General features: G+C 40.9%; 1 protein-coding gene across 2 annotated transcripts in view; it reads left to right on the top strand.

Moving 5' to 3' along the window:
• The window catches only part of GHR (growth hormone receptor), a 131,209-nt gene that overhangs the window by 85,592 nt on the left and 18,343 nt on the right, over window positions 1-27,274 (top strand). The window lies entirely within an intron of this gene.

Below are 27,274 nucleotides of genomic sequence, written 5' to 3'. Positions count from 1 at the left end.
TAATTGTCAGTATTGCAGTTCAAATCAAGAATGAACTTGACAGCAGAGTATGGCTGGAGTAAACTAAAAATGCCTAAAAGACCTGAAGTAAGAAGGGGAAGTGTAAGAATACCAATACGAGAGAATTCAAACTCAGGGAAGCTCTAAAAAATGCTGTACACCATTAAAAACAAATAATGCTGGCTCACCAAGACAGGCAGAGTCTGTAAGATTGTCTTCTCTTTTTTTTCCTAAGAGTTTACCAATTTTGTGTTCCTATGCAGCAGCACGGAAGAAATCATCTTGGGTCATTGAATATGTCAGGAGTGATTTTCTGTGAGGAAGCCTTGCCTTTGAAAAGCCTTAGAGATCCCCACCACATCTCTAAATATTACTTTTTTCTTCCAAAGCTGAATCTTTGAACCCCGTATTATTAAACTAAAGAACCACAGCCTGCTTAGTTAACAGTTAAGCAGCTGTTCTACATGGTCCTTATTGAGTAATGGAATCGTTTGGTCACAGAATAGTTTAAATCAGAAGAAAACTCTTCGGGTCTCTAGTCCAACTGCCTGCTTGCCCACTGGCTTGTCCAGTGTCTGCAGCAAAAAAAATTGTCACCAAGGGACTTAGGTTGCCTGGATTTTGAAAGTAAATCTTCCTTATCTAACATTTCTGAGGAAATTGTAGACATCTGTAGCTAGAAATGCTTGACAAGACAGATTGATGGTACTTGACAATTAATAATTGACATATTGAATTGGCATATTGACAATTGACATAATTAACAAATAAAAGACAGGCACACTTCAACCCTGATTCAGCTGATCCTAAAGTAGATGTCCATAAAATGTTACGTGGATTACACCTGCTTCTTTCCACTGATTGTAAAGGCTGCTTACTGTACTATGTACATCATGGATATCTAAAATTGAATTAAATGAACCTCATCTTTGCTGACTGTTACTCAGATGAGGGCCATATTTCTGTTGCTTGTGGATATCAAAATCGTTTCTGAAAGTCAGGGTACAAACTCACTGAATATTACAGATTCTATATTGTGAAGTACCTGTCCTTTAGGGGAATGTTGTTGTGGCATTAACAGCACCATATTTACTGACTTAACATTCTCAGGAATGTACTTTAATTTAGTACAACACTTTTATTGGCACTACATATCCTATTCCTTTGGTCTGAAAAGTTTGCAAAGCTTTTTAAATTGATGTAGGATAGAAGGGCTTTCTCGTCCATTGTGCACATTTGCTGACGTGTTGATAACATTGTCTGCTGTTTCTGTTCCACAGTGACATAATATAATTTTCAGCTGGATTAGGCAGTATGAATTTGCAGTTCAGTCTGTGCAAGCCTAGACAGAGTTTTAACAACTGTTATTAGAAAAGGTCTGTCATGGACAGGTATGTGGAAAAATGCCAATCTGACTGGGAGTTCAAAGGAAACCAAAATAAATCACTTTCCAGCATCTTGGGAAGAAGCCTGATTCTGTTTGCACAGATATGCTGGTCTTCTGGAGAAGGTTCACAGGTTCTTTTCTTTCTGTTTTGGTGTGTATAAAAATTAATAGAAATGGAGTAAAAAGGTGTTTTTAACTGGCAGGCCTCCTTTCCCTGCTGAAGAGCCTCATTCTCAAACCAGGCTAAATATCCCTCCCTAATTAGCAGCAGATGCAGCAGTACGTGCACAAGCGTTTGTCAAGAGGACATTTGGAAATCGTAGCAGAAGGTACCGTGCCAGATAGGAAAGGATTATGTGAAGCTGAAGCAGGGAGTTGTTAGGAGAGTTCAACGGTTGTTTTGTAAAGATAGGGAGAGAAAGGGGACAGCTGTTATGGGTTTTTAGGTAAGGCTACAAATCAAGCACATGATCCTCACTTCTCTTCAGTGGCAGCCTTCATCCATTACTTAGATATGTCAGAAATGCATAGGAGTTAGAAGAGACACCTCCATAATTGATTTTAAAAATACGTTTAAAACATTTAAAGATTTTCCTCCTGTCCCCAAATCCAGAAACTTTTTAGCAGTAGAATGTCCACATTTTCATTTTCCATTTTTTTCTCTATCACATTGTTGTGTAAAAGAGGCAGCCCAACTGCAAATATATTAATGACTTTACCAAGAAAGACAGAAAAACTTCCTGCTACAAAGAACATAGAGGCAGACAGACTTAAAAAGAAAATACTTTTCTATTACCTCTTTTAGCAATGCTGGTACAATACTTTTATTATTTTTATTACTTCTCATGATGTTAAAAGTATAGTAATAGACAGTATATGTTTAATTGAAATTGTTATTGGGCTCTTAAACATACCTGCACCGATCTCAACATACTTAGCCCTTCGATTTCAAATGCATCATAATGCTAATTCTCAAAAGTATTTTCTTGTTTTGGTGTTGATTATTATTATTATTTTAGAATAGTACCACTGATAAATATTTGGAGTTCCATTGCAAAATTTCTGTCAGTCTCGCTCAACACCATGGCTACAGTCCTTTATGTGCCGGATAGACTGTGATTTACAAATACTGATGTTTTCAGTGCATTTTTTTACCAGCCTTTCAGACTAATCCAAAATAGTTTAATTTTATTATCTGAAAAATAGATTAAAAATGTATTTTTAAATATAGTTGGAGAAGTAGGGTAATCTTATAGGTCATGAGTGAACATTGGAGTGCAGAGCCTTCAATGGGCACTTGACCTACAACAGCATGACCAAGGGGGTGGAGTGGCACCTCTGGTGTCATATGGGTAAGTAGCATTAAGCAGTTTTGATGGAGCTCTTCTGTCCGCTTCCCCTTCTGAAATGCTCTGTGAAGGAAGGATGCTTCTAGGAAACCTGGCTTTGCATTTTCCCACAGCCACTAACACAGTTTCTGGTGTCAGGAGTAAGGGAATGAGGTTGGCAGCCCTGCTACTTTCAATTGCAAGCATTGTCAGAAATACACAGTTTTTATTCTCCTTTGGGAATATCGTAACTGCTTCCACATGGTCCCTGCTTCCCTATTGTTTCTCTGCATAATGAAAAGAGTGGAGACAGACTTCACAAGGGCAAGGAGAGCTCAACTGCTCTGACAAATCCATAAAACTCCATGTGAGGGCTACAAAATAGTGCCATAGGATAAGGCAACTGCCGTCGCTGTGCTGGAGAAGTAGTCATCAGTTGCTGTGTCCCAAGGCAGGGCAGGGAGGTGGTGTGGATAATTTGGAGAGATTCTCTGTAGACATGAGTTGAAACAGACTGACCTGTGTTCAGTCACAAGGCGTGTTTCCAATTCCTAAGTGTAGAAAGTGATTAATGAAGCTTTCTTTTCTGAAATATTTTTCAGAAGTGCATCAAAGCCATCTTCGTTCACCGAAATATGTGGCTTTGCTATAAGTGGAATAGTCTAACAGAAAGGAATTACAACGGAAAATTTTTAACCTGTACTTTCACCAAACGTGCTTTCAGTTATTTCTTTTTAGACTTACCAAACTCCTCAGGACATTTTCTACCTAATATTTATATTCTTGCATAAGCTTTATTTTTTAACCTTGTTGTAGAACATGCCAGCAGAAACTGCCCTGTGCTCTGCTGTAATTACTGCCCAGATCTACTGCTTTGCTAGCAATCATTTTCTGTAATGAATTGTGAAGGATCTGTAAAATGTATTCATAGTATTTATTTTACTGTTGTTAAGTCAGTGTGTTCTTGCAGGATTGTGCAATCTGGAGAGCTTTATAAATACTTACAAATAATGCTGACAAACTGGAGGCAGTCCATTGGAGGGCCATTAGGATGGATAGAGGGCAGGAGCACACGATATACGAGGGGAAGCTGAAGAAACTGGGTTTGTTTTCCATTACCTACAGGAACTTTTATGGACAAGCCAGTTTATTCTGAGAGTTACACACAAAATAATAAGGGCCAATGGTCACAAACTGCAACAGGAGATGATCTGTTTGAGCGTAAGGAAAAACTTCCCTTATGAGTGGAGCAGGTTTTGCTGAAGAAGCTACGGGATCTCTGTCTTCAGTGATACTCAGAGCAGGACAGGGCAAGACCCTCAGCAGCCTGATCTAACTTTGAAGACAGCCTTGCTTTCACTGTGAGGTTGGACTAGATGACCCCCAGAGATCCCTCCTAACTTAAATTATGCTGTTATTCTCATAAATAAATGCATCATAAATAAGCACAACTTCGTGTGCTCCCCTGCGCTTCCAAGCTCGCTGAGGATGGAACGACTGTAGGCAGTGTTGCTAACACTTCATGTGATTACGATTTCCTACATCTTCCTGTTGAAATGTTTCCAGTTGCCTGTAGCTCACCAGGGAATTGTATTTTACTGTGTTTGTGAAAATGTGCTCAGATTTCAGTACTCTTAAAAGAATTCTCAGTTTCATGTGTGTGTGTGCGCTTAGTAGAAACTTGCTTGCACTTGGCAACTAAAATCTCCAAAGACCCTGACGTCACAGTTTGCTTAGGCTGTCCTAGCAATTAGCACTGATGAGCCTGCACGTGCTGCCAGCGGAGGATGTCTGAGCACGCTCTGTTCCAGGGCTGCAGAGACGAAGCAGAATTTCTCTTAGCAGCCACAGCCAGCTGCTGCAGGCTGGGACGTGGCCAAGCCCTGGAAACGAGAGCAGGAAGCCTGTCTCTTTTGTGCGTTCAGTGACCCCCTTGTTGGTGCCAAGGCAGTGTGGAGGAGGGAGTAGGTTCAAATTTAGTGGGGACAAGAACTAAACTGGGGGAAAGGAATATGGGTAAGGGTTGTGTTTATGCAGCTGTGTAGATGTGAGCTAAAAGAGTCTCAGTGGCCCCATGAAGCCTGTCTGCATTACTTGCCTGCTTGTATGCCGTTGGGGCTCCCTCCTAGACCCTCTCTATATTCCAGGAGAAGCTTCCTGAAAGTATTGAAATTTTGTTCAGATAGTCCTTTAGAATAAGCTTACCTGCAGTGCAGTTGGATCCAGCTCTCTGTATAGCCTCTGCTGGCTTGTTAATATCCTGCAGATATTCGCTAAAGGAGATCTGGCACTGTGTAACCTCAGGGCAGATGAGATAAGAAGCAGCTATGGTCCCTGTCTGGCTGGCAAGAGACATAAAATACACTCCTGCATCCAGGTGCATGCTGCAGTGCAGGACAGCAGGTGGGATCAATATGAAGCCAAGGAACTAGGTACAACTGGTTTAGACAGGGTGGAAGACAAGGCGCCTGTGCAGCAGGTTGCTCTGTTTTGGAGGACCACTGTGGTGAGCAAAGACAAGATTAGGGTTCTCTGAATGGAAAAAGTGTTACTGAGCACAAGAGCTTGAATCTTGTGATAAGGACAAGTCAGAAGCAAATGACAGGTTTGTGATACTGAGACACAAGGGATCACGCTGGCAAAGAAACACACAGAAAAGCTCTGCATAAACCTACAGCCTACTTTCTTCCAGAGCCTGAGTTAGAACTGGTTTTCTTTGTCTCATTGGTCTGCTGCTTCATACCAGAGATGCAAATCTTACTGGCAAAGCACATGTATGAGCCAGCTATGGAGCGCCAGCAATTAGGCCTTTCCAATCCAGGCAATGTTGTTTCAGTTGGCATTCAGGAAGGTTGGCTCATATTTATTACATATTTTCTTCCTATGTACATACGTCTTTTTTCCACTGTGCACTAGATCTGCAGAAAGAAAACATAAATCTGCCGCTGACTGAGATTCATCTAGGCGCTGCACCAGAAATGCACCAGTTTGGTCTCATTAGAAGCAACAGATTAGCATTTTAAGGCATTAAAAAGGGAGCATTTTATTACATTTCTTTTCTCAATTTAATCTGAACAGGCCTGTACTGCATTTTGCAGACGGGTCTCATGGGGGAATTGTCTATGTACACCCTGTTCAGCATGAGTAAGTGTTGTAGAGCCAGTCCCACCCTCTGTTCATTTCATAATGAATTTGTGTCTTTTTTAGTGCAAGTGATAGGACTTAAATTGCTCAGGAGTCACTGTTATCCTGACATTTTTAATTTCTAAGCCAGCTCTCTGAAAAGTTGTTGAAATGTTAATGTCTATTCAGTGTCTCTTTCATGTGAACTTAGAAGATGGTTTTCATAGAAGGAATTGCCATTGTCTGTGTCAACAAGAGGTTTCTCACCAGGGCGCCTGTGACAAAAAGTAAATCCATTTATAAATTCTGTAACAAATGGCTAAATACTGCAACAGCTGCATTATACAAGGATTGACAAGGATTCTGTGGCAGCAGTTTGGAAGGAGCTTTGCAGTATTTTAGGGACTTGATACCTTCTTTGTAATACTTGTGAGGTTCATTTGATGTGTTTATTGCTGCAGTCTTTAAACATGCTTTGGTAAGTGCTTATGGTCACATAGCAGAGCTGTAGTTCTCATCAGCCCTTCTGGACTTGAAATTGAAAGAAATCACACAAATGTTCGCCAAAATATATTTTCTGACTTTTTAGGTAGTTGAGTTATGTTGTCTCGATAGCAAAAGCTCAGTGTTCCCTGTGGAGTGCGCAGCACAATTGTCGGATGCACCCTAATTGTACTACTTCAAGATGCCAAAGTAGATCACTTCATAAATCTTCCCACCCCCACCCCCCTGCATTGAGCTGAGCTAGCCAGTTTCCACCCTCCCACTTCAGGAGGTTTGCTGAGAACTTTTGGCCCTGAACACGAAACAGGGCTGTGCCCTGGGACTGCACCGGGGTCTGTCCCTCTGCAGCAGCCTGCTGTAGTGGGCATTCCACAACGGTGCGTCACGCTTCCACATTCACCCATTGGGGGCAATGTTGAAAATCAACTCAAGAGTTGCAGTTAAAAAGTGTGGGATATCAAAGAGAAAAGGAAAGAAATTAAGGGTAGAGGGAAAGCACCTTGAGGAAGGAGGCAGGGAATTCATCAGTGGAAGCAAAGAGCTCAGGGAGGGAAAGAGGGGATGAGAAAAGAAAACAAAAAAGGAGAAAATGAAAAGTACAAAAGGATTTCTGCCACTAGGTTAAGTGATAAATCTGAGATCCTCAGTGCTCTGAAACAGCATGAAAGGGAATTTATTCTCTGATCTTCCCATCATGTGAGTGTTAGTTATTCTCTTTTTGCAAACTGGACTTAAAAAATCCAGTGTTGCCTTTCCTTTGACTCTTGCGTTCCTAGCAGCCTGGCATAAAGCATGCTTGGTTTCCACTGAAACATATGAAAGTTAATTGTGCACTTGCATTAGATTATTCCACTAATCACATTTTCCTACTAGTGTGTCTTTGGCCCTGCCACACTATCACACATTGCTCACAAGCAATACCACACATTTGATCCTTCAGAGCTTGAAAATAAGTATTTTTGGCTCTTCTCACATATTACAGACTTTCAAGCCATGATGGCCCCTTCCCTTTGTTGAGCCCTCCTATTAATGTCTCAGACTGATCATGGTACATCATTAATGACTAGGTCCCAAAAGCGATGCATCCTCTGCCTGATCTTCATGTGTAGTGTAGAAGTCACAGAGAGAGTTAATGCTGCAGGAACTGCTCAGCAAGGTTTACAAGGGGGGTGGGGAGGAATGACCATAACCTGCAGTAAATAAATCTTTTTTGATCTGTCTCCGGTACAATCTCAGCAGCCGAATAAGCATATGGCAAAGGTTCAGGAAATATTCTGTTCCATTCTGGTAACTGGAAAATTAATAGGAGTTTTTTTCACAAGGTCGGGAATATCAGTCTTATTGGTGCTAAATGACTGCATTTTGAAGGGCTTTGTTAAGCTGCCTTTCCTTACAGTTTGGTGTATCGTCCCTTAGGACATTCTGCCTTATTTTGTAAAAAAAAAAGAGTAACGAAATTACTTTGCCCAGGGCCTAAACGGGATGTAGTTTAGACCACCCCATGTTTGGCTGCACTACCAGACTGGTGTTTATATAGTAACTTGTAAGCGAGCCTGAGAGGTGTCATTTACAGACAGGAGACAGGGTAGAGTTCAAGAGAAAAGGACAGGACTTTACACTTTCCTAAACCATTAATTTCGTGCTCTCCTTGCCATATTCCTCTTTCTGAGCTCACCATATATACATTATACATTACTCAGGTTTACTTGTGGCAGTAAAATGGAATAGCAGTTTTTGGCACAGGGCTATGAACCGACATGAGCTCACCTGGTATTTTTTTGACCTTGTATCGTGTTTGTGTTACATAGCTAGTCTTATTAAGTTTGTCACTACTGACCAGAGATGACAAAACTAGGCTGACTGATCAAATGCAGTCTAATTTATTTTGTAGTAGAAAAAATATTTTAAACCACCACTGGTTGATACTCATGTCTATCTTCCTTGCAGGCGTCTCTTTTCAAAAGCATTGTAACACAGTAATAGCTGTGTGAAGGAAGACATAAGATTCCTTTAGCCTTGTAGCTTATCTCCTGTATCTTAAATGGTTGCTTACCAAATGCACAGTGAAGAGCAGAAGAATGGAGCCAGCACTGAATATTCTGCCTTCCTCCACACAGTGTTGTGTGTCTTGGCGGGGTTTGGAGACAGAGGTGGTGCTTTGGTATTTATTACCTTTGAATATTTTTTCCTGTAAAGTTGACAGTTGTACTCTTGAACATACAGATGTATAAACTCTTAGGATCATAAATGCCATGTAACAGGGTCTTTCACAACCCAAACATAAGTTGAGTGGAGAAATGTGTCCTTTTGTTCCTATTTACTAGTTGCATTAGCTGCCCTCCCCCTTTTTTTTTTTCCAAGAGACAGTGAATAATCAGTCCCATGTCACCTCTTCTGTTCTTTCTAGTCTAAGCTGTCTCTTTTCCAGGCTGGAAAGTCCTAGCTTATTTAATCATAAAATCATTAAAAAATATCAGTTCTTAAGCTCTTTTGATAGCCCTGTCTGAAAACCATTTAGGATAGGAAATAATTTTCCTTTCCAACTCCACTGAAGGGGAGAAAGAGATGTGTATGTGTGTCCATGCATGCGTACGTACACTCCTGCCCTCCACACCATGGTGGTTTCATCCTCAGAGGTTAACTCCGTTGTAGGACAGTGCAGCTGGGGGAGGGCAGACCAGGGGACGAGAGTCCCATTATGCAAATCCACTGCTGTCAAAGGTGATGGCAGCTGTTTGGAAAAAGTTGACAGGCTCTCTGCAGTAATAATGGGTAATGGCTCTTTAACTTACCTTCTGCAAAGCAGCATTAGAGATACTCCTTTGTAGTGCTGCTCCTCTAGATGCTTAAGCAACTGATACTTTAATCTACTCCTCAGTTAACACGGTTTGAAAAGGGCTTGGCACTTTTATGAGAAAAAGGATCCTGATTTTAGCTCAGAATATTTGCTGAGTGATTTCTAAAAGAAGACGACTTGTAGAAACATATTTGATTTATAGTTTGGTGAGACATACTAGGCATGTTCAGGGGCCAGGTGTAGATTAATCTGTCAGCATTTTGCCACTGTCATAGGAATTTCCAACATGCGCCACCATGTTCTGTGCCCTCAGGATTCAAAAGGGTTCACTCCTGGGCTTGGCTTCCCAGCTCAGATAACAGCACAAACATCTCACCAACAGACCAAGACCTACGCTGACCTACAATAACATTATATAAGCCGTCACTTGAACAAAAATAATAGGCCTATGTGCGTCTCATGATAAAATTATGCCACATAGAAGGGGCCAGTGCAAATTTTGGCACAGTGTGAAGCCCTCAATATGGTGCATAATGGAGTTGGGGCAGATTTCCATAAGATGGTGGTGTGTTCCTAATTGAAAAGCTATTTTCAAAATTAAGAACACCAGAGTACTTAGCATGAGCAAACCACTTTCTCTAACCTGCTTAGGAATAGCTGAATGGTTTCGGATGGAGATTTCCTTAAAAGGCAGGTGCCCAACACTGAGATTGTCATCTCAAATGAATAAATTACAGCAAAGCGTCAAGCAATTGGATACCAGATTTTGTAGTGGGATGTATAGGGAGGACTTAGCAGATGGCATTGTTGGCTCTGCTACCGATACATATTTTATTTTAACATGTTTCTGGCATCCTTTATCTCGGTTCTGTCATGTGGACACTGTCTGCCCACTCTGCTCTCACTATTCTTCCCACCTTCCAACATTTTTTCTCTCTTATGCTAAGAAAAGGTCCCAAAAAATACTGCAGTTTTTGAGTTTTGTTTTACAGTTATAACTACCGTCTCTTGATTACCATAATTTTCCTTTTTTCTCCTTTGAAATGTTGTGATATAAGTTGGATGCTTACCTCAGGCTTAATCATCTAGAAATGAGCCTGAAAATTTTATAAGGTGTACGTCGGTATTTCCCATGTTCTTTGGTTCCTGGTTTTGTTGGAACAATTTATACTTTGAAATTCATCTTTTTAATGATAATTTGACATTTCCCTGTATTCTTGCTGGTAGAACTAAAAGGTACAGTTAAATAAAAAAAAACTGAAAGAGTGAAGAAAACGCCTCCAGTTTTTCAGATTTCAAACAAAGGAAAGCTGGGTAGTAAGCTCGTATAAAATTTCATGCTGTTGTTATTTCCTGAACTGGCTTTCTTATTCCTCTAATTTACACGTATCTCAGATTTGTTGGAGCCAGAATTGCTGGAGCTGGTTATACTGTCAGCACAGAGATGTTATCCAAAATTTCAGGTTCATTTAATCAATATAAATTACTGTCTGTAAGTCCATGTGTGGCAAGTACAAACCATGCAGGCTGGTTTCTTTTGTCTTTTTGCTCATTACCGCTGCTGGAGTCACACAAGTCAAGACAAGGGATTGACTGGATTTCTGTTTGAGCCTCTTACTCTATGCTATGTGCCCCCACATCATTTTTAAGCTGTGTGGAATCACTGGCGCTCTGCTTTAGGCACCTCATAAGGAGTAAGCGTGGGATTTTTGTTTTGTTTTTCCCCAAAATAAGCACTTAATTGCCAGTGAAAGAATTGGGCTCCTCTGTGCCTGGCTGCTCGTTCCCAAACCGTCACTGCTGCCTCGCACGTGCTGGCTCAAGCTTTTTTGCAGTCACATGAAAAGCTGGTTTGAGGAACCAAATTGGCTGGAAAATACTCCTTTTCTCCCTTCCCACAGTGTTAGCTGTCAGCTGCTTCCCTTTTCTGGTCCAGCGTACCACCTGGCCATACAGGCTCTTGGCACAGGAGAGAGCAAGTGGCCCAAAAGCCTCCTTGGTCCTGTGGCACCCAGCCAGCTGTGCCTGCTGCAGGAGTTGACTGAACTACAATCAAGGAGGAGAGATCAGTATCTTCAGATGGCAGATCAGAGCACCTTAACTCCTTCCTTCAGGGCATGAGCTAAGCTCTTTGAAGTTAGGAGGCAAGAATCCATGTCTTTGCACCCAGAAAGCATACCAAGGAGCCCAGGGAGAAGAGAAGTGGTAGAGCCCACCCAGAACAAGGAAGGCTTTGGGGCAAGACTAGTGGCACCCTTCCATAGCATCCTGGGAAGCATTTAGTGGGGGGAGTTTTGACAACACTGTGCTGGGATTATTAAAGAAGAGATGCCGGGCTTGTTTATAGAGAAGAGATCGGACACAACAGATTGCAGCACAGAAAGATTCCCTGCACTCTCTTGCTTTGATACTAGCAGACAACTCACAAAGCGATTATACAGCCTGTAGCTATTGTATATACTATCCCTCCTGCTTAATGCAAATACATTATTTTAGGACATGATTTGATTTACTGTTTAGGTTTCTTAGCTATATCTTGATATGTTTAAGGAAATCTCCGATAGCATTGGATCCTTCTTGGGCAACCAAGGGACTGAACTAAGCAAGGTCAGTGTCAATGAGGTTCTTGGGAGCCTGACATAATGATAAAACTGCATCAGACAGCTGTATCAAAACCCACTGCTGATCCTGTAAGTGTGAAGAAGGGCTTTGTGAGGTGTGGATTGTAATTGCATGATTAATTTTACGTTTGCATTGCCCAAGAGCAGCAACGTGTAGTCAGAAATCCCTTGTAGCACCAATTCTGGCCACATGTGCTGCAGCACATGAGTTGTGGCTCCTGAGCACTGTCATCAGGATTGCAACCCTTCACATCTTGGTTGTCCGCTCTTCTCACAACTGTTGCCGTTTCTCTTCTGCTGTAGCATCTGGAGACTTTCACCAAGACAAAGCATATGAACAGCAAGAACCTTATGAAGTTCAACAAGGACAAGTGTAAGATCATGCACCTGGAAAAACATAATCCGGGAGTGCAGCACAGACTGGGATCCCCCTGGCTGGAGAGCAGCTCTGTGGAAAGGGACCTGGGGGTCCTGGTGGACAGGAAGCTCAACATGAGTGCCCAGTGTGCTGCTGCGGCCTAGAAGGCCAACAGGATGCTGGGTTGCATCAAAAAGGGCATCGCCAGCAGAGAGAAAGAAGTCATTATCCCACTCTACTCAGCGCTTGTCAGGCCACACCTGGGGTACTGTGTACAGTTCTGGTCCCCGCTATAGAAAAAGGATGTGGACAGGCTGGAAGGGGTCCAGAGAAGGGCCACCAAGATGATCAAAGGACTGGGAAGCTGCCATATGAGGATAGGCTGGGAGAGCTGGGTTTGTTCAACCTTGAGAAAAGGAGGCTCAGAGGGGATCTCATCCCCATGTACCAGTACTTAAGGGGTAGTTACAAAGAAGATGGAGACTCCCTTTTTACACAGAGTCCCATGGAGAGGACAATGGGGAATGGACACAAGTTGCTCTTGGGGAGATTCCGGTTGGACACCAGAGGGAAATTTTTCACAGTGAGAACAGTCACCATTGGAATAATCTCCCCAGGGAAGTGGTTGACTCGGCCACGTTGGACACTTTTAAGGTTTGGCTGGACAGGGTGCTGGCCCATCTTGTCTAGACTGTGCTTTTCCTAGAAAGGTTGGACTAGATGATCCCTGAGGTCCCTTCCAACCTGGGGTTCTGTGATTCTGTGGTTCTGTGAACAGCGTGCCTGCACATCTCTTCTCCAAGCCCTGAAGCCATAGCATCTCTTGGCTGGATGGTAAGAAAGGGAGCAAAGAGAGGAGTTGTAAAATACAGAGGGAATTTTATGTGTCACCGGCAAGGCCTCTGTGTGTGTGGCAGTACCTCTTGTTTATTATGTTGCTACTCAGGGAAGAAGGATGAGCTTAAATATAAGTTAAAGGACCACTACTGGTTATATCTACTTGGAGATTATTTTTTTTGTAAACAAAGCTGATAGGTATTTCAGCTCCCTGTTGGTTCAGTAAAGATTAATTTGTTAAAGAGATCTGTGTGATTGCCTGGACAGTGTCAGATGTCATCCATGGTTTTGCTTACCTTTTCAAAAGAAACAGCCTAAGAGCAACTGGAGGAAGAAAGGTTTAAAAGTTTCTTAAATTGCAAACTGTTATTTCCTATTTGGAAATTAGAACAGTTAGTCTTACTTGTATTTTTATTCCCTTGGGCCTGAGTCTGTGCTGTGCTAGGCCTCCATGCAGTAGCTAATCATATATCCTAAAACCATATCCTGTGCAGACATAGCAGAAGTTGTTTGTATTTTATTTCTGGGTTAATCGTCAGAATATGATGCCTCAAGTCATTCAGTATAGTGTTGTCTTGGTCAGTGATATAAACAAGATAATAGAAACACTGAGGTTGGCCATAAATTCAAAATTTTCCAGATTTCGATGCTGACTTGAGCCTTAAATAGCCCATGTGCAGTTTGCATATGGAGATTGATCTTTATATGCCACACAGTGCTGAGTGTTTCAGAGTAGGTGGAAGCAATCAAGATAGCTTCTCTAGGCGTAATTTTTTTTTCCAAAGCATAACTAGATTCCCTGTTCTAGTGTTACTTTTAGCCCAGCTATAAAAGGAGGGTGCTGGAAGTCACAGGAGAGTCTTGCTCAGAGACTTCCAACTCAGCTTTGCAGACCATGGGGCAAACCCTATAACACTTGCCTCGCTAAAGCCAGCAGGATTGCAAGCTGAAGAATTTGTTTCTAGAGATGCAAATATGCATCCACACTTTAAGTGCTGAGCTCAGCTTTCCTGAGGTTAGTCCAGCACTGTGACCAGCATTCAGCGCTAATGAACGTCTGCTGATGAAGGGCTTTTTAGTGGAAAAAGTGTTGTTCCTTTAGTTGAGTCTTTATGGCAATGTTTTAGGAGACAAAGCCATGTTTTTCACAGCCTGCAAGGTTCAACTTCAGCAGTTGTTATAAATCTGTCTGACTGTTCAGGATTGTTCTGGCTTCAAAATCAATGATGAAGAGCAAAAATTATGGGCTTTCATTAATGAGTTCACTTCTTAGACATGTCAATAAGTGCAAGTAGGTCTGAAATGTTGCAACACGCTCTATGGACTGTTTGTTTGCTTTTACCATCTAGTCTTTTTCCTCTGTCATGAGCTTTCTGAGATCTAATCTTTAGCTGCAGCATCACCTTTCTGTTGTGTTTCTTGGTTTCTTGTATGTCAACCTTCCACAGTAAGATTTTGCTCTTTTCTTCTATCTGTTTTCATTAAAAAATAATTTTGTAGCTACCCAGAATAGCAAAGATTGAATCTTCTGGAAGAACCAGCGTTTGTTCCAGATGAGGGCTTTTTTGGCTGTAACTGGCAGCTTGTTTGTGAGCCTAGCCTGGTTCTTAAGGCAAACACCAATTTGTGCAGGTTCTACATTCTGACTTTTTGGAAAACCAGAATAAATATTAGCCATGGCTGTAATACAGAATAATTGGTATCACTTATTTCAGTTGGATAACCACAAATATAAGTTTGCACATGGGCTTTCTGTTCATCACCAGGTGTATGTCGCTGAAATCTTACCTTATCTTCTTATGTAGAATTATTTAGCTAATCTCCTGTTTTAGCTACTGGCCTCTCTGACAATCAGTCAAGCACTCAGCCAAGTGTTTGTTTCACCAAGTAAGGCAGCGGGGAGTGCTGGCCTCCCTCACACTGCCGAGTTTCTGTGAGGCTGTCTCTCGCTGTCCAGACTTGGAAATGGCTTCAAATCTCCTACCCTTGGGATCAGCTTGGCACCGAGCAGCCATTCCTCATTCTCTCAGAAGCGTCCCATCGCCTTGCGCCACTGCTCTGTGTGGTGTGAGACAGAAGTAACCACTGCGTGAAGCTGCAGTGGGGTGTCCCGGGGGCAGGCAGTGCCCATCCAAAGTGGGGGGACAGGGCGACTCCCGGCATGCGTAGGAAACCAAACACCCTTCTCGTGCGGGGATGGGCAGCTCTTAACCCAGGTCAGGCAAAAGCAAACTTCTCCTTGCACATATGGCACTTGGAGATACAAAGAGTCACAAAATTTAGGTTTCTTTTTAGTATCTGTTCAGCAGTTGCTTTCTATAGCATACATTTTAAAAGAAGCAGCTTCCAAGTATAGGTGTCATTAGGATTTATAGTTCATGCTTTGGTTTTTTGTCTTCTTTCTGTGTGCCTTTTTTTCCCCTGCTTTTTCTGCTTACTTATTCTGGGCTGCTTGTAGCTCTATGTAACCTCTGAAGTGACTGAAAATACAAGGATATTTAAAGATTAGATGAGGGGTTCAGCACTATAAATCTCGAAGTAAAGACTCTGCAATCATCTCTGACAAATTCTGTTGAAACACAGGCCATAATGTATAACTCATCTTACCTTTCCAAACTTACACAGGCCCTGCAGGGCTATCAAGATTCAGGATTTGCTTAAATACACAGAGACAGTGTGATTTAGTGTAGAATCAAGAATTGGATCTAAGTAAAAGGGTGACATTTCAGAAGGTCACTCTTACCAAAGCAGCTGTCTGTGCAGTAGAAGAATAGGTACAATTAAGAAGACTTTCTGAACCCAAATAGAATTGCAATCAAGAAACAGTGCTCTATGAGAGATACGCTAGGTTAGTCATCATAAACATTAGTTTTTCCCTTTCAGATATTAGTTTATCATTAAAATCTGATCAAACATGTAATTCGTCTTTTATTTCAGCAGATTTTGTTTTATTTACATACATTACTGACAATGAGCCAAAGCTGCTTAGTTTTCCCTTCATTTTTCTTTAATATATTGACATTGCACATGAGCTGCTTTAAATCAGGTGTTTGCATTTACTTTTTGCCCTAACATTTTCTAATTGTAGTCTTCTATTCACTCTGTTTTCTTAGATTATATGAATATATCTTTAGACATTTCTTAACTTACATGACTAAGAATAATACTATCCATAACATTTCAAATTTAAGAGAACTGTAAGACAGCATATATTTTTTTAAAAAAATCACAACTAGCAAAATGGCACAAACAGTTTCTCTATGTTACTGCTTAGAGTGTCTCAGACTTCTGTGAGCAACAAAAAAATGTATAGTTTATATTCGCCCATAGGGATTAGCATCTAACAGTTTGTACCACTGGAAGCTCCATACTTAGTATGATGGTGAAAACCTGGATTTCAAAAATGCAGGAAAATTCTATGATCATTCAGGAATGGTATTATAAGAATGAATGTACACTTACTGTAGATTACTAAATTCTACCCTTTAAAACTTCGGAGAATATTACTGTCAAAGTCTTCCTGTTGAAAAAGAAGATAGCATCCTTCTTTGCTGAGGTGCACTGCATTTGGACCTACCAGGACTAATGCAAAAGACCTGTGACTGTGTGGCATCATAACATCTATGAAACTTCCTTAAAGACACATTCTGAGGCAATTTCTTAGAGATTTAAATATTCTGAGCAAAATTGATAAACCACATGGGATGTGAAACAAGGCTGCCAACATTAAATATAGTAGGAAATTACAGAAAGCTTTCTACCCAAAATTACACTGGATCTCAGTTTTGTCTCTCTTACACTTCTGTAAATCCATTTTACCTGCTGATGTTGATTCATACAATAGTAAAAGCAGCACCAATCAGAGAGGGATATTTCACAAAGCAGAAAAAATTCCTGTAAGTAAAACTTACCGTGATCACTCAGGGGTGTTCTCACATTAATTACCCTCATAGCTATTTCTATTTATTGGTTTGAAGACAAGACTAACTCTCTTGCACTTACAATGTTTTTCTGCTCACCTGTAGAGGGGGTGAATGAATCACTTAATCCCATGTGCCTCCGTGTGCCAAAAATGTAGTTCTGGTCATTTGTATAATTACAGCTTGCAGTTGTTGCTGAGGAAATGGTGTGATAACTTTATTCTAGAGACCTGTCTGAGTAGCGAACTCTTTCTCTTACTGTGCAGGGGTGTAGATGGAATCACAGCTGCTGAGACTGTACTCAAGATACAGAAATCTTGCTAAATGCACCCAAGTGATGTGTGGGCCGTTGTAAACTCAATTTTCTCTTACTAAAGCATTGGAGCAAAATCAGGAGAACGACTGCCGGCTTAAATGATGCATTTGTTGACATTTACAGAGTAGCAGAGGGATACTGAGAGAAAAATTAAGAGAACAAGGAAAGTTGGGCCAGAAGCGAGGTGACACACGATCACTGTGGCAGATGAGTTCTGCAGTACCTGCCTTCAGGCTTTCCAAAGAAAGCTACAGGGTCTCCAAAGCAGGAAAGGTGTATCTTCTAGTAATATCTCGTGTCAATCTATAGCACATATATCAGTGATTAATACCTGCATTTAGAAACCTGAATCTAAATGTAGCTTCCTAACTGGCAGTGCAGTGTCTGACACATTAAAGCAAGTTGCTGGTGCCAGGATTTTCTGACTAATCATTTTGGCTTTGGCAACTGTTCTTCCTTCCCACTTTTTAAGCTCAGTCGTGGTTCACATAATGAAACTCTCTCCTTTCCCTGTTTTCCCACTGTGAAAAGCAGAGAAATGCATATGTCACAACAATTTTAGGGAGATTATGTGTGGTTGTTTGAATGATAGCTTGAATGTGCAAAGCTCTTAATGCGTTGTGGGTTGAATGTCCAGAACCTGCTGGCTTTAAGTGCATCTTGGAAAGCTCCTAGAGAAGTAAGTACTACTACAGATGGTAAGTAAGAGGGGGTTTTGACTGACCTTTGTTTCTTTGAATGTTTTAAAGAATCATTAGGTGTACCCATATACAATGCCTATTAGTCTTTTTGTTAATCTAAAAAATCCATTGAAACTGTATTGCTTCTGCCTGAATGTCACGGAAAGAGCCCTTCCTTGGCATAGTATCCATGCTTTTGTCAGAAGTGGAGTCTTCTTAGGCATGCTAAAGACTAATATAACAGCAATTCTAGAGACCTAGGTTGGTCTTTAGTTAACTTGAATGTTTGCTCTTTGTTTTGTCCAGTCAGGAAATGGTTGTGTTTTAAAATGAAAAAAATCAGGACTTCCCTCTAAACTCCTCCTATAGTTATTTGAAAAGGCTAGTTTATGAAAAGACATTGGAGGAAGATGAGAAACAAGCCAAGTGAGAAAGGCCCATTTTTCAGTAGTGCTCAAAATTCACATATATCTCTGGAGCCTATATTTCAAGTATGGAGAAGAAAATCCCCCACCACCTCTGTCTGTGACTCTTCCCTAACTAAGCTCTGAAGCCCAGGACTGACAACGCTGGGTTCTCACAAAGAGGGAATGGGTGTTAGAGAACGTCAAGGTCAGCAGAGGATACATACAACTTAAATAACCCCTGGCTGGCTGTCAGAAAAAAAAAAAAAAAAGATACTTCCTTTATAAATCAGTCCACTGTGCTTTTGAATATGATTGTTTTGTCCAAATCTCCTCTGCAATAGTAAAATAAGGATGAGTCTGGAGACTTCAGGCCATTCAGCACTGTACAGATGATCAGAAGACTCTTTTAGGCTCATAGCCAGATCACTGAAATAAAAGCTGAAGGAAAATATGTATTATTCTGTGAGCTCAACTCCCTTCTGAGTCATCAGTGCTCCCCATTTGCGTGTTCTCTAGTGCTTTGTTCATCCTAGCACTGAATCGCCCATACTTCTGGGGGGTTGTTTTTCCACTGCTAACTTAATTCCATCAGTCTAATATCATTGGCATGATTTCTCTCTCGTTTGGTATTTACATCATCCTGAATTTCAGAGTAAGTTAAAATGTATCCAGCTCAGCAACTTTCCCATTTTGGGAAGAACATCAGATACTCCCTGTTTGTAACTTTAAATGTGTCACATACATTTCCTTTCATGTGCAAGAGTCCAGCTGGGATGCAAAGCGTGTATGTAAGTCATGGCCTTGAGTGCTGTGGTTGGTTGGTTGTTTTTTTTCAAAGAAAACTAGTTTGTAAATTAGCAGGATTTTTACATGATACATCACAATATTGGCTTCATTTCTGACAATGAAGAGTGGAGATTGTTGCTTTATAATTACTATTAAAAATACAATCTTGGTAGGTATACAAGAACTCCACCTAAGTGGGAGATAGAACTGTTGTCATCGTCATTTTCCTTTTGAAACCGACTAGAAAGGATGCTGTTACAAGAAAACTGCAAAACTGCAAAGACTCAGGTTCTTGCTAAGTTTGAAGATAAATAGAGTGGAAAACAATACTTATATTCTTCTCTAGTTTGTTTTTAAGATTTCACTGGATCTTCTTTGAAGCTGGTAACTCATAGTTCATGATTCATTGCAATAATAAAGCTCTGAATTACTGAACGAGTAAACATCCTGGCTACAGTAATAAAACAGACACTTTAAAAAGCACAGGAGAAATACTGCATGCCAGAATGTTCTAAAATACTCAGATCAGTTCAGTCTTCTTTGGGACCCAAGAAAAGATATTATGGTCCAGATGTGCAAAAAGTGAAAATACTGTATAAGGCCCTGTACACTTCACAAGCTCTGTAAAGGTGAAATTCGGTGGTTTTCATCATGAAGAATTGTGAAGAATCAGCATGACTTGCAGTCTTCAAGTATTCAAAGCCACATATAATTTTCAGTCGTCACTGTCACTGATCAGAGTACAGGAAGTACTCCTCGGATTGCTTTGAGGACTCAACTTTTGTTTGGTGCATGTGCCCTTGTTGTGTTAGGCAGATCTTGTAGCAGAACTTCTCAGAGGACTCTCTAAATGACAGGTCAGTAAAGTCCCTTGGAGTTTCACTCCAGGTGTGGAAGGTAACAAGTGATCCTCCTACTAGCATCCTCTGGACCTTTTTTGTCTTCTTAGTTTTATATTGATATGTCGTGACTGTAATCGGGAACTTCTCTCTGGAGACAGTTGTTCTGTGGATAGAACTGATGTTTTTCCTTCACTTACTTCACTTGACTAAAAACCACATCAAATTCTACTACATTAAATTTCAAATGGAGACTGATAATTTGTACACCATGAAAATCTCTGTAGAGTATGAGGTAGGATTTTTCTGTCATGCACGCAAGTATTACTGCACTTAAATCAGGCAGTTGTTATTTTGAAAAATGGTTAAAACTGCAGAAACCAGAAATAGCTTGAAAGTTCAACAATCGGAAATACAGGCATTTACAGCTTGACTCTGGTCTCCCAAAAGCAATGTGAATTAAAAGGACTGAATGTCAAGAGCAAGGCCAGACTGAGGGCCAGTATCTTCATGAGTTACTTCATTCAAATGTAACGAGGGTGTGGAGGGGGAATAAATCAAAAGAAACATCAGGGTGCATCTGTGCATAACCAGCACTGTTTCAATGATGAAATACAGAGTTTGGGACACAGTGTCATTGGTAATTGACAATACACAGCTGAGTCTATCTAATGAAACCTGGCAAATTCATGGCCCTGCTTTTACAGAGCGCTGATTATACTGGACCTAATGATTGAAACCTTGTTAGATTTGTAAGGAAGACTTCGGTCTTTCTGTTGCGCTGTCATATTCTGTAGGTGTCCTTAAACAGAGGTGGACTGCGTCATTGCTTGCTTGTTTCTTTTCACACTGTTCTTACAGCCACCTGCTTTCTCCTCCAGTCTCTTACCTCAGTATCTCTTTTGGGTGATCCCAGATACATGCAATTTCTTCTCTGTGCTATCAGGATATGTATGTGTCGGGTCAAGGAATTGTCATCTTCACCATTTAAACTGAGTGACAGTGTGATTGCAGGTTTGCCATCAGTTCCCACATTTCAGTTTGTCGATATTATGTTTCTTCTCCCTGTACCTCAAGTCTTTTGCTACCCTTTTCTGTCTTCCTTTCAAACGCACTTACATGTCCTCCTGTGCTTTTCTTTCCAAACGTGTTGTCTTTTCTCATCCTTTTTTCCTCCTGTGTCTTTGTCCCTCTTTATCTTGTGCTCCCTGCTATTGCTCCCTTTCTCCACTCCCACTGCAGATGTTAGCTGCGCTGTAACTTTTCCTTTGTAAAAACACTCTTCATGTTCTCACGTTGGCAGTTCTGTTGTTTGCTTCCTTGCCGCCACTGTGCAGCCGTTTGCTGCCACCGGATGCAGGATGTGCTCGCTCAGTGCAGCGACCTGCCCAGCGCGGGGCTCCGCTCGCCCCCAGCCACCTCTGCCTGGCTCCAGGCCCCAGGCATGGTCCCCCCCTTCTCCCCCAGTCAGACCAAAGCATGGCAATATTGTGTGAGTACTCGCTCCAGTGCTGTCCAAGTGCCCCCTCTGCACAGCTTTTTGCTTATAGGAGATGAGCTAATGTTAAAACAAGGGAGGTGAGTTGTCAAACTTAGGCAGGACCATCAAGATGTGCCCTGGTGTGACTTTTCCGTGAAGGTAATCGTAAAGTTGTAGTTCTTAACCTAGGTTCACACCTTGCAGTCTCAGTCCCCAGACCCTCTGAGTATTTTTCCTCTTAGGGTCTGGGGAGGTGAGTGTCATCTTGGAGCCCAGCTTGGGGATGCCAGATTATTCTTGCCTTTCTGGAAAAATGTTGGTCCTGGTTCTGAGCACCCATCTCTGGTAGGAAGCTGGAAACTTTGGAGGGGCTGTGTCGCAGCTAGGACATCCCCTCACCACTGCGTGGTGGCTTTATTATGCTGCATGATGGTGCGCAATGGGCTTGCTTTTAGACAGCATTTAGCTTTGAACTGGGCTTCAGACTGGAAATAGCTACCACATGTGCAGGGGAAGGAAGGATATTGGAGATTTTTGTCAGTACTGTAGAAATTTTTTGCTCTGAGAAGGGCATAGAAGACCTTTCATGATGTTTGCTTATATCACATACTGTTTGTCCATGGGACCCCATTTGTGCTTCCATATTCCTCAAACGCCCTACCACATAATGTTAGTCACTGCTGAACATCTACAGCAATGGCTGTAACAAATAAAAGCGTTATTCAGTATTGGTTTTGTATATACTTTCTTGAAAACGGAATTTCAATTTGATTTACAACTATATAAGCAATTAAGAGATAATTGGAAATGGGTTTGTTATTTACTGCCTTTCATTTAGAAACACTGTGCCCTGTGGCTCTGCTTCCCTTTATATATGTTATGTACGTAGGCAGGCCAGTTGATACAGCTTGCCTGTAACAGAAATCATGCGGTTCCACCACTGCACATGCGAGGGCATGATTTGGAAAGCACATGTGAAAGACCATGGAACATGGCACATGTCCACATCCTTGCTCATCCCTGTACTGTCTCACGGGCAATAGTACTGAGTAATGTTGCATGATTATTTTTCCCCCAGTCCTGAGCTTTGTTTACTTAATTTTTGTGTGTACCCTTGTGGAACCACATTAGTAAGCCACATCAATTTCAGTTCTGTGGATGCTCAGTAGCACAGCATGGGAAACCAGCACAGCCATTGGACTTTGATGCGGTGGAAAAGCTCTGCTTCTGCAAGGCTTTTATTCTTTTAACTACATCAACCTTACTTGACAAAAAAAGGGAGAAGTTTGTTCTGAAAGAGAACAACCTGAAAGAGAGAGCTGTTGCCTCTTCAGTCAGTGTTACCAAGCTCCAGGTTTGGTTTTTTTATTTTTTATTCATGGATCATGTTGCAAACTCCCTAAAAAATGCTTCTGGCATTCCCCAAAATACCTTGCACAGCCCCCATCTGTTATGTGGGGATGCCTACATGTTACTGCACAAAGTAGCAGTCACCAAATTAGTCTTCAGTGCGAGATGAAAACATATTCCTCCTTCATGTTCATCAGCAAAACACCTGTATTTATCAAGAACCATTTACCAACAATATTTAGACTAACTCCATGGGCAAAATACTCTTATTCAGCATTTCCCTCCAGTTTTCACTGCAGTATAGCATCTGAGAGTTACTAAACTTCGCTTTGTTTCTGCTGAGTACTTTATGCAAAAGGATCTTACATATTACTGATAGGAAAAAAAGATTCTCTTCTTTTCCCCAGAAGGTGGTTCTAGAACTTTACTGTTGGCCCTGCATGGACAGGTTGTATCTAGAGCAAAAGCTGAGTCAGACTAGCAAGCAGCCTGATGAGGAAGTGACCTGGTTTTTGTCTCCACTTACTGCATCCCACTCTCTGTATATGGGATGTCTGACAATTTATTAGTGCTAGACTGTACCTATTTAAAATAACATCCAGTGACAGCAAATGTTGTTCATTTTGCTGCACAATTTGAACAAATCAGAATTTCCTGGTACCAGAGAAATCAACCTGCCCTTATTAAAGTAAATTGCCCAGCATTTGTGGAGCTTGGTGGATTCAGGAGCAGAACCTAATTGATAGGGCATTCACTTTCAATGTACAAATTGAGCTACAGTAAATAACACTCCAGGTCTTCATAACTGTTTCCAATTTTATATGTAGATAATTCACCTGTTTACATTTCAATTTCCATCTTTCTCCGCTATGCTCTAGCAATGACGCATTGCGTATGCTTTGAGAGTGGATTGTATGAAGATATATACTGTTGCATAAGATTTCTTCTATCATTGATTTGCATATTGGATCACGTTATTCCACAGTAAGTTTAAATTTGCTCTAGCTTTGATAGGGAACATAGGTTCAAATAACTGATAATTCTACATAACTCTTCTAAAATTACCACCACAAGAAAAATTTCTGTTTCTTCAGCAAAAATACTCTTTTTTCATCTTCTGTGTAGTTAGCTTCATTTTTTTTTGATTATTCATAGCGTCATTACTATTTCACCTACGTAAATCCCAGACTAGTAAGAGATGTTTCTGTAAAACTCATGTGCTACACCGTTGTTCCTGCAGAATTACTAGAGCTCTGGTGGCAGTAGGACTTTCCCCAAGATGACAATAACCTATTTTGTTACACCCCAGTTTTAAACTTCAGTTCCTTACTCTTCTACACTCACAGCTAGCTCCCTTTGAAGTTAAATTTTATTAGAGGGACTTCTAAGCAAAAAAAACCAAGGGAACTTAATCTCTAAAGGAATTAGCCTTCTGACACCTCTAGTTTCTAGGATTTTGTTGTTGTTGTTTTAAAGTCCATCTCCATATACCTTCCAATAAGCTGCAGTTACAGTACTGTATTCTCTTTTTAAAGATTTAAGAATATACAGCATTGAAACTATGCTAAATGAAGAACTGCAGGCTGGTGACCCACAAACAAATGTAAGCAGAAGAGATGGCATATCTGCATTCCTGATTCTTTCCGTAAACCTCACTATTGTTTTAGCTGCTGTTTTGGCACAGTTTCTTCTGGCTGAGCCAGAGTTTAGACCATGGCTAATCTGTGGTCATAACATAACAAGAGCAGAATGTGAAGAGATTTTACTCTTTTGCAGCACAGTTGTGGCAGCTGAACACTGACCCTCAGCTAAACGCAGGGGCAGGACTAGGAACTTTTCTACCAATACTTCTTAGCAGACACAGTGGAAGCCACAGATTTACCATTTTTCCCATGTTTTCTACTGTTGAGTGTGCATGTTCAGCCAAGCCATTATCCTGAATTAAGTGAGTGGTTTTATTCATGACAATTTGACCAGAACTTATTGGATCAGGTAGGAAAAGAGCAAGTATGTATCCATGTTTGTTGTGCTTTTCTAGTCTATTTAAAATCTCAGTTTGATAGCCATTACTTTCAGTGCCCTGCTGCCTTTATGCCTAAATGCATTCAGCTGAGCTATTGTATTCATTTATCACATTCTGGTACAGTTTGTTCAGGAGATGGAGCTCACACAGGGTCCTGTACAACGCTGATAATTGACTTGTGTGGGAAACAAGGAATTCAGGAGATCTACCCCAGGGGTGCCAACTCTTATGCAAGTCAATATGACAAAGTTTTCTCCAGTCATTCACAAAAGCCTGCAGTTTTGAAGGCTGGAAACTGGAAACAATCGATCAAAAGATAATTTTTCTTGCAAATGGAGCTGGTCATAAAAATACATATAGAGAGATGTAGTTTCCTTATATGGTATATATGAATCCCAAACAAAACTGCTCCCTGCTCAGAAATCCTTGTGCTTGTTGAAGGAGCACCTGTGAGGCAAAGAATTAAAAGTCCTGTCATGAGCAAGTGGAAAAGAAATTGGGACCTTAGGGATACGTTCCTCTGAAGTTAGGGTGTAAGAGACCAAGTCTTAATCCGTATTCTGTGTGCATTGCTAATCCTCTCCATTGTAACTGGTGCCACTTCTGGCTGTGCTGTGATCCATTTTCCTAGAAGAGTTTGTACACCATACAGTCCTTAATTTACCTTGTATGTAAAACTGGTGGATTCAACTGAATTCATTATTGAGATGTTGTAGAGCCTATGTCTAAGATCCTGCTGGACCTCTCAAAGTGTAAGTGGAGTGTGATTCCATTCAGTTCATTTCATCATGTTAAGAAGTGACAGTGTGGCTTTATTTACCCCTGGAGATGAGGACATGGTCTGCATGGGCTTTAAATATTGTATGTTCTCCCTATAAATATGGTGCAGGCATCAGCAGAAATATTCTAATTTAGGAGGGTGTTCCAGTATATCATTTTCTCAAATTCTTAACCTGTTTCAGTAAAAATAGCTATATTTGTCCTTGATGCATGTAGCTGAGGATGGAAACAGGAAGAGCCATAACATGCACACTATCTGTTTATAGAAGAAGGGAGAGACTCGTGTCTTGTTGATTACAGGTATTATGCAATTGAGGCGGTTTTGCTCATGTCTTTGGAGTAAAGGCACAAATTTTTTCTATGTTTTGTTTTTAAACAATGATTTGATTTTCAATTAAATAGAAAAGAATGTTCAAGTTTGAAAGCTGGAACATTCATACACTTAAAAAGTTATAAATATAATACTGTTCTTGAACCTTTTATTCTCTTTTATTTTGGGTCTATATTATGATAGTTTGCAATTTCATGATCGTGCCGTTTTTAACAAGGATTTCTACCACATGAAAATTGCTTGATGTATGATGTAAAAATGTGTAAAAGCTCAAATCAAGGTCAATTAAAAGCATTTTGGCATTTAGGCCAAAGCTGTCAAATATTGAATACCCTACCAAACAAAATCAGGCACAATAGTCAAAATGGTTTGTTTCAGGATTTTCAGAACAAGAACAGTATCATTTTTTCCATCTGCTGCAACACTTCATTTCAAAATTTGCTTCAATTTTTAAAAGAAATGTATTTAAAGTCCAGTGAAATGGAACATGCTGGCTAAGAAAGAAAAAAAAGCCCTTACTGTTAAATCTTTCCAGTCAAACATCAGTTATTTCAGGCTGGCAAGAGGAATTCTAAATGCTTGGGTGGGTGGGGGTGGGGGTGAGGGCGAGGGGTGTAAGCCACCCAACCTAAGAAATCTCTTATTTACATACATATGTTCAGGCCTTGTTCAATGTCTAAAGTATGAAATGAGACAATTATATGGGATGAGCAAAACAGAAATTCATAACATTCATGTATTACTGCCTGATGTGGGTGCTTGGCAGTGTGTAATATAAAGCACAAAAATTGAACCATTAAGCCCAAGAAATACAAATTGGTCAGGCATTGAGTGGCTGTGTCTGTCTGAGCCATAAACAGAGTAGTTTACATGTAGGGAGGCTACAAAATCCTCATGCATAGGAGGAAGGATCTGGTACGTGTGGATGTCTGTACCTTAATACTTTTTCCAACCTGGAGTATAAATATTTTGCACGAAATATTATAATAGATTCATAGAATGGTTTGGGCAGGAAGGAACCTTTAGAGGCCATCTAGTCCAATGCCCCTGCAATGAGCAGGGACGTCTTCAACTAGATCAGGTTGCTCAGAGCCCCGTCCTGCCTGATCTTGAATGTTTCCAGGGATGGGGCACCTACCACCTCTGGGCAACCTGTTCCAGTGTCTCACCACCCTAATCGTGAAAAATTTGTTCCTTATATCGAGTCTGAAATTCTGATACTCACAGTTGTGTTACTGCAAAAACATTTGCAAAGAACTTTGCATGCAGAGTCCAGTAGGATCATGTCGTTCCCTGGCCTGGGATCATTCCACCAATCATAAACACCTGACCAACATATACATTTTAAGTGCCTTATGGAGAAATTTTCTTAAATAAGTGATCCTATTTCCCAGATATTCAGTGAAG

The sequence above is a fragment of the Phalacrocorax aristotelis genome, chromosome Z (genome assembly GCF_949628215.1).
Source record: "Phalacrocorax aristotelis chromosome Z, bGulAri2.1, whole genome shotgun sequence".
NCBI lineage: Eukaryota > Metazoa > Chordata > Aves > Suliformes > Phalacrocoracidae > Phalacrocorax > Phalacrocorax aristotelis.
The sequence above is the reverse complement of the archived record's forward strand: the minus strand, read 5'-3'. Positions and strand labels throughout refer to the sequence as shown.